Raw genomic sequence first — 6,000 nt, 5'->3', positions numbered from 1 at the left:
TAGTACTTTAAAAAACATATTTACTTAATCAGTTATCAGTGAGGCTAGGTTAACACAATGGAAAGCAAGTATTGCCGCTCCTTAACTGTGCGTTGCGTTCCATATAGTGACGCTTATGAAAAGCATGCTTCTTCATGGTCACTTAACGTGTTTGTTTTGCAGTAACGTGACGCACTGAATGCATTGGCCTTTATTCTTGCAGTAGATAAGTAATTATAACTTTTTGTGAATTGGGACATTTAAACTTGCTTTATTTATTTACTCCAATTTAAATTTAGTAGGAGTCGGTTCATTTTTGCCGACTCCGACTCCAGGTACCCAAAGCCTTCTAATTTGCCCAAAAAATTAAATGTGATTTTCAAAATGATCCAAACAAAGTAGACATATGGGAAATGTGAAGCAATAACTATTTTTGGGGCTATTACCATTTTAAAAGTAGAAAAATTTAAGTTTGCAAATTATTTTTAAATTTGGTATTTTTTTTATAAATAAAAATGAAATTTGACTCAATTTTACCAGTGTCATGAAGTACAATATGTGACAAGAAAACAATCTCAGAATGGCCTGGATAAGTAAAAGCGTTTTAAAGTCATCAACACATAAAGTGACACATGTCAGATTTGCTAAAAAAAAAAAAGGGCCTGGTCCTTAAGGTGAAAAATGGCAGGGTCCTGAAGGGGTCAACATATCCTTTATGAGCTCATGGCTCGACAGTCCCCATAAGGGCTCATGCACATAAACTTATTTTCTTCCCGTATCCGTTCAGTTTTTGTTTTTTTTTGGCGGACTGTACACGGAACCATTCAACGGGTCCGCAAAAAAACTGAAGTTACTCCGTGTGCATTCCGTTTCCGTATGTCCGTTCCGCAAAAATAAATAAAAAATAGAACATGTCCTATTATTGTCCGCATTACGGACAAGGATAGGACTGTTCTAGTAGGGGCAAGCCGTTCCGTTCCGCAAAATACAGAATGCATACGTCATCTGTATTTTTTGCAGATGGCAAAATATATACGGTCATGTGCATGAGACCTAATACAGATGAGGATACTGCATATTCAGTGGAATTGACATATTGGGATAAAAATAAAAAAAAATGTGTAAGCCTGCAGTGATTGGAACCGCAATAGTTAAAGGGGTTTTCCAGGACTGTAATACTATATCCTTAGTACGGGCTTTCAATATCAAATTGGTGGAGATGCGACTCCTACTGATCAGTGGACTGAGGGGCAACCAAATCTACAATTTTAAGACTAGCAAACAATGATGGCAGTGCCACACAGCTGTTTGGCGGCATGAAAGATCTGGACAGAGGAGATATGGCAGATTTACATCTGTAAAACTGGTCACACACATTGGATACTTCTTGCCAGATGCCATATGTATGCACCAGAGAAGTCTCAATGCCACCCCCACCACACTGATAGGGCGAAGGAACATTCCTTTCTGTCAGCCGATTAGATCTTAAAGGACATCTATTGGCCTCTAATCGGTAAACCTTGACAACGTGCATCATGTCCAAATAATGCATTTACCCACTGGAAGCATATTCCTTTCCTTGGTATCTTTGCCCCCTCCCTGTTTACCGCTCATTGTCAGGGTCCTACTCACTTTCTCATTCTCATGCACCCATCCTGGCCACCTCTCTGAGACCCCAGTGATATCTGAGGGGCACCTCCAGGACATACACAGTGCTCCCGACAAGTCTGCATACAGCGTCCACAGCTGCTAAGCCTGATAAGGTTATATGAGGGCACTTATCTCTATATGTAAGTACAGAGATAACAGTACGATATTGGAATACGCACACTGTACCAGATGGCAGCACTAATCACAACTTGGAGAGGTTGCAGGGGGAGCATTGAAAATTTTGTAAAACAAAGGGCTTGGCCACAACACTTACTGAAGAGCAGAATGGGGGTGAAAGAGTGACGCAAGGGGGTCCTGCTAGGGCTGCAACGATTCATCAACAATTAGTTTAAATCACGTGACCATGGAGCGTGAGTGAAGAGAAGCCTCTCACTCACTGCTCCGTGGCTTCCCGTCCGCACCGCGCTGCCAGGGCCTTACGTGCACACATCGTCAGCGCGATGGCTGACGCTGTGTGCGACGTCAGGTCCCGCCCAGTGCATGCCGGGAAGTAGGAAGACGATGCGGTCCGTCTCCTGCGGACTTCATGTCAGAGCACTGCCAGGAAAAGTACGTACAAGTTATCAGGGGACCAAATCTGCCGGGGGAAAAAGGGGGTTGGGGTCACCTGTGATTTGAAGGGGTTGATGGCACTGGGGGAAATGGTGGATGGCATGGAGGCACTGAGAGAGGGGGACAGATGGCGAGGAGGCACTGGGGGAGGGGGACATGGCAATGGATAGCATGGAGGCACTGGGGGAAGATGACATGGCAAATAGGGGCAGATGGCACGGAGGGGTTGATCTGATGGCACTGGAGGAGTGGGGGAGATGGTGGATGGCTGGAGGCACTGGAGGAGTGTGGGGGAGACGGTGGATGGCTGGAGGCACTGGGGGAGGCTGACATGGCAATGGATGGCATGGAGGCACTGGGGGAGGATGACATGGCAATGGATGGTATGGAGGGGCTGATCTGATGGCACTGGAGGAGTGGGGGCCATGGTGGATGGCATGGAGGCACTGGAGGGGCAGATGGCACTGGACGACATGGCATGGAGGGGCTGATCTGGTGGCACTGTGGGAGTAGGGGACATGGTGGATGTCAATGGAGGCACTGGGGGAGGGGGCGACAGATGGCAATGGAGGCACTGGGGGAGGGGGCGACAGATGGCAATGGAGGAACTGGGAGATAGTGGCGCTGATGGCACTGGGGGAGGGTGACAGATGGCAATGGAGGCACCGGGGGATAGTGGCGCTGATGGCACCGGGGGATAGTGGCGCTGATGCACTTGGGCTGATTGCACAGGAGGAAACGAAGGGTGTTGAGGACTGATGGCAAGGCGTCTGATGAGTTTTTATAAAGGAAAACAGTCTATTAATTCATTTTTTCTTATTAGAGTACTCGATTAATCGTAAAAATAGTCAGTAGAATACTGGATTTCTCAAATAATCGTTTACTGCAGCCCTAGGTCCTGCACAGCCAAAGCTGCTAATGAAATATACCAGGGATGTGCAACCTGCAGCCCTCCAGCTGTTGAAAAACTAGAGCTCCTAGCATGCCTGGACAGTCTACACCTATTAGGGCATGCTGGGAGCTGTAGTTTTAAAACAGCTGGAGGGTCACAGGTTGAGCATCCCTGAAATTTAATCTAACAGCAGCATTGACAGCTCACTCATACTGGCAAGCGGAGTTATGTTGTCATCATAGCGCTGCTTGCCTGCGCTATCAATCACATCTGAGGTTCACTGTCACAGAATAACAAGGGAGTGGTAGGCACAGGAGCACAAATGAGAACTGGGAGATGAGACAACCCCTTTAAATTACAGTGACACAAACTAAATTACAGGAAAAATAGAAAAAACTACATCCAAAAGAAAAACACTATTAAAAGAACTCCTAATTGGAACTGCTCCAGAATACTTTCACATTATCAAAAATCCAAAACCAAGCAGGTGTAAGATATATATTTACACACTTTCACTAATTAACATAAAAAAAAATATATATAATATTAATAATGGGTACAGGACTATGTCCAAAAATAGATAAAACTCGCTCACCTTTTAAAGCGCCCTCCGTTCCAGAGCTGCGGCTCCCAATGGTCCCACGATTCTTGCTTATGACATCGCTGTGTCAATGGCCTCAGCAATAACAAGCACAAGAAAAGCACATCATTTCTAATGACGAGTCACTCTCCCAAATGTGACCACTGAGGCCAGCGAGTGGCTTTAGCGATCGTGACCAAAAACAGGTCCCAGTCACCCCAGGTCCGGCAGGGAACGAGGGATTCTGCAGCACTAGAGCGGATGGCATTTTGAAAGACTATTCTTAAAAAAAAAAAAAAAAAAAAAAAAAAACACATTCTTGAACACACTCCTGCCACCCATTAGTTTTTTTGTTTTCTGTTTTTAATCAGGCTTCACAACTCCTTTAATTATAAATCATATTTTCTGGCAGGATGCTACATTAAAAAAGGCACCTCTTTCAAACTGAATGGCAGCTTTATTCCATACAGCTTTTCCAGGTGATTGTCTAAGGCATGGTTCACAACAGGGTTGTGATATCCGCACAGCATGTATGTTGGGAGTGGTCTTTTGGCTGGTACACATCAGTATTCCACGAAACTAATATACCGTAGAACAAAAACAATAGTTGGAAATGTGAAGTAGACAACACTATTCCATTCAATGGCAAATAGTGATATTGAAAGAAAAAAATAAAAAATAAGTTTCAAGCTTGACTATCATTTTAACAAACTTCTGACATTTCTAAAGTGCCGAGACCCCCACCAATGGTTAAGGCCAGATACAGATGAACGAGTTCAATGTGAGAAACTCACTGCGTCTCAGTGCGAGTCTTTCTGACTTCTGCTCCGCTGACCGCACAGCATTTTACTGATTCACAATGCTGTATGGTCTTGCTTCTACTGAATTACAATGACCGCATTATGTCAGTGCAATTTAATCAATTCCAGGTCTAATAGGGACATGCAACACTATAAATTAATATAATGCTGTGTGATCCGGTCAGAAGAGGAAGGGAGTTTTCTCACAGTGAAGTCTTTGGTCTGTGTCTGGCCTAAAAAATAAAAAAAAATAAAAGATGCAAAAGCTGTGGCCCTTCATTTCTGTTGAGCTATGCTCGGCTCTTCTGCAAGTAGCTTACAGATTCAGGCCTCGTTCACACTTCAGTGTTTGGTCAGTGATTTCCATCAGTGATTTGAGCCAAAACCAGAAGTGGAGCCTCCACAGACATGAGGTAGAAGGGAAAGATCTGCTCCTGTTCTGTGTTTAGAGTTGCACCTGGTTTTGGCTCACAAATCACTGATGGAAATCACTGACTAAACACTGAAGTGTGAACGAGGCCTCATGGAACGTCCATACACTTTCCGTGGAGCAGCACTCTGCTCTCTACACTCTCTCACCCAGACCCTCACTGATCAAAACTTCTGTAATGTCATTATGACATGTCAGCAGTTAGTTAAAACGACAGATACCCCCGTCACGTCCTGGCGGATATGTTATATGGAGGCCATTAACCTGATGTGAACACAGCCTAAGACAGCAGTAAGTTTACTTCCAGAAGCGTGAACTCTACACAATGTAATAGTCCAGAACGTTACTATACACTAATTCTGATTAATATATATACATGTAGTGTTGTACTACTAGACAGCATTTATATACAATGTAAAAATGTGCTTTCCTCCGTAGAAGCATCCTATTTAAAAATGTATACATTTCCTTTTATTTATCCAAAATCGATGTACTACTCAAAAGAGAAGACTGACGCGTTCTGAACACGGGCCGTGCGCCAGGACAACTCCGCTTGAAATGATTTTCTAAAACCTCCTCCTCAGTCTCTTCTCAAATGGCCCAAGTGCTGCTGATCCCTTGGAAGAACTGCAAGAAAAACAAAGGAGGGAATGTGGTCAATGCTCTGCCTGCGCCATTCATATCTCACTACCTGTGACGTAAGCATTTCCCCAGAGCCACAACAACATGAAGTGTGGCACCTCGTCATTATGTGGAACACTGCAGTGCGGGCTCTGTGCCCGTTAGTATGGATGCATATAACGGCTCGTCTACCGATAGGACCAGTTACATTAACCAGAGCAGAGGGGGGAAAAAACGTGTCTGGGCTCACATGTCTGCTGACACAAGATGAAGGAGATAAAAAATACAGTCGTGTGATTGTAAAAGAGCGGTGAACAATGTAATACTAGACAACTAAAGTTACTCAACAAAAGAACAAAAACAAAACAAAAAAATCCCAAAATGTGAAGAAAAAAAATGGAAGTGGGATTTTTTTTCTTCCATTTTTTGTTTTACCATTTTTGGATGTGTTGCCTCATTTCTGGAATATCTACAT

The 6,000-nt window shown here is 44.0% G+C and overlaps 1 protein-coding gene across 1 annotated transcript in view; it reads right to left on the bottom strand.

The window, feature by feature from the left end:
- Positions 1-3,578: 3,578 nt before the first annotated feature.
- The window catches only part of RELL1 (RELT like 1), a 68,365-nt gene continuing 65,943 nt past the window's right edge, over positions 3,579-6,000 (bottom strand). The window contains exon 8 of the mRNA XM_044296660.1: positions 3,579-5,531. The gene's annotated coding sequence lies outside the window, so the exon portion shown is untranslated. The remainder of the gene's footprint in view (positions 5,532-6,000) is intronic.

Source organism: Bufo gargarizans, chromosome 1 (genome assembly GCF_014858855.1).
Source record: "Bufo gargarizans isolate SCDJY-AF-19 chromosome 1, ASM1485885v1, whole genome shotgun sequence".
NCBI lineage: Eukaryota > Metazoa > Chordata > Amphibia > Anura > Bufonidae > Bufo > Bufo gargarizans.
Note: the sequence above shows the minus strand (reverse complement) of the source record. Positions and strands in the feature narration are given on the sequence as shown.